Raw genomic sequence first — 2,635 nt, forward strand, 5'->3', positions numbered from 1 at the left:
TGTAATCTGGGTAGGAGCCTAACTTGAACTGGTGCCTCGTTTGAAGTTTCAAAACTGCCTCTTGTTATAAACCTGTGAGAAGTCTATATTTCCTTGGGATAAAGCCAATTACCTAATGCAGATGGTCACCCTGACTACCAAGTGAATTTAGGATGAACTATGAGTGACAAATGGTGCTGTCAAGTCCTCTTACTTTTGGACTAGTTGTTTATCTTAAGAACAAGTATTTAATGGGTTGTATCTGCTCAGCTATATACAAGGGTGAGATTTCCTTCTGTTTTTGCAATCTCTTAGCAGATTGACTATGATGTCATCACATTCTGGTGTAAGCTTATTCAATAATAAAATTGCTTTTGTTCCCTTACTTTGTGTAGAGGTTTTCTAAGTTGGGAGGAAATTTTTTTCTTAATTATATTTCCCAACAACATGTGTGCCTTGAATGAGCAAAACTTGTAAGGAGAACAGTTGTATGGCAATGACAGAGAGTATTATTTTGTATTGCACAGCTGCAACCAAAGTATTAGTTCCTTAAGGGCTGTTTCTGTGTCTTCTGTCCATATTTTTGTATGCCACAAAGTACTGAAAATATCATGATGTGGGACCCTTAGTTAAATTTTGTTTGTGTGACCACCATAAAGTCCTGGTTAAATATTTTATCTAATTTGTTTTATCTAACATGGTAAACTTGCTACAAGTATTATAGCACAAAATTATGCTATAAGGATTTTGATTAATAGTGAGCAGAACATATTGCATTGAGCTAGTTGCAGCCATTTAAAGCTGATACTGGCAACTTTCCAGTCTCTCAAGTCCTCTTCCCTTGCTCATGAGGACTGGAAAATTGCAGCATTAGGTTCAACTTCAACCTGTGTTGATACAACTTGAAGAAGACTCATCTGGGTTCAGTAATCATCAGTATATTGAGACTTGTTCCACAAATCTTCAGTCATATCTTGATTTTTCTCAAGGGAGGAGGGAAAGCCAACCAACCAACTTTAGTTTTCTTTTTCCCAGTGTTGCCATTTTATCTTCTCCCATACATAAACATCATCGCTTCTTCTGTAGATATTTTTCAGGCAAAGAGGTACCTCTGGTCTTCGTTGAAATCTTTAGCTCCTTAGTGAATCCACTGATCCATCCTCCATCACTTAATGCCAAAGGGGTGTCAGGGAAAGCTTAGGCAGCTTTCTCTAATTAGTCAAAATTGTTGACTAATTTTTTACTGAGTGTTACTAAACCACAAGGAGGTTTTGGCCTAGGTTTCGTTGCTCATCACACAAGGATCCAACTATTGAAACAACCAGGATTGCCAAGAAAGAAAGGAATTTTTTAGTACAAAAGACGTCTTGAAAAAATGGGAAAAGCTACCTCAAATCTGTCTTCCTGACTAACAGAGATAATGGGATTTTTAAGGAGGGGCCAGGTGCCTTGGGGCAGGCCAAAAGGGATGATGAGTCTTGGTGTCAGGAAATCTGCCCTGGGGACTTCAGAATCTCAACTTCTTTCTCTCTCAGAAAATAAACAACTCAAAAGATCAAGTAGTTAGTTAAAGGAGAGGATTATAAAAAACATACAGAGGTCATTGAAATTTGTTCATGGAGCCAGTTACAACTCCCTCCTTCTTTTTAGTTCATTCCTTAATCTTGGGGAATGAGGACATTGATATATCTGGTTGCTTCCTGCTGAAATGGGACATAATTGGGCTATGAAGAAGAATGAAAATTTTGGGCCTATAACTGAAATATTTTAGTACATCTAGTTGAGTTGCTGTCTTCTCCCCACCGAGGTAGCAAAGTATATCAAAGGAAGTACCCATCCCCCACTGAGAACCCTCCCAGGAAATATGGGACCAGTGTCCCCCAGATGGAATTTACATTGAAAATTCCCTCATCATTTATGAAAACAGCTTTAGGGAGGATTTCCAACAAGCAGGTGTCAAACATTGTCTAGCTGTTTAGACATTCACAGGTCCAAGGGTTTTTCCCATTGACCCCATAGACAAAAATATAGTCAGAGGATGCGCCAATAGTACCTGCTCCTGTTTGACTATCCCTCTGGAAGCTGGCATGTTATCAATTTCCCTAAACCTTGGGGAAACATCATTTGCTGATGCACTACTATTGTACAAATAGGGGCTCCCAGACTATTCAACTGGAGTGAGGGGATTAAGGTCAACTGGTTGGACAGTTGCCAGGCAGCTCTTCTGGCCCTCAAGCCTACCTACTGTATACAGTTCTCTGATGTCCCCAACAGTGCATGATGGCTAACTCCTGGGGCAGTAAAATGGCTTTTAATAATTTAATAATTTATGGTCCATATTTAATACTCTTATTTTCGAAGGTGAGGTACCCTTATTTCTTCCAAATAGCTTTATGAGCGTTACCACCATAAAGGCACACTTAGAATCAGTCTGATTAGTGTAATTATTCTTCTGGGCAGATATCCGGGGGGGAGGGTAGGGCTTGTGGCTAAATTATCTGTTGGCCAGTAACCATAACATACCCAACTTTGCATTGTCCCTGTTCCATAAAGCTGCTTCCATCCATAAAAAGCTCCTCATCTGGGTCCAACAGGGGTTGCTCAATCAAATCCAGGAGACTAGAATACACTTAGTCAATAATCTGAAAGTAATCAT

The sequence above is a fragment of the Propithecus coquereli genome, unplaced genomic scaffold (genome assembly GCF_000956105.1).
Source record: "Propithecus coquereli isolate 6110/MARCELLA unplaced genomic scaffold, Pcoq_1.0 Scaffold470, whole genome shotgun sequence".
Taxonomy (NCBI): Eukaryota; Metazoa; Chordata; class Mammalia; order Primates; family Indriidae; genus Propithecus; species Propithecus coquereli.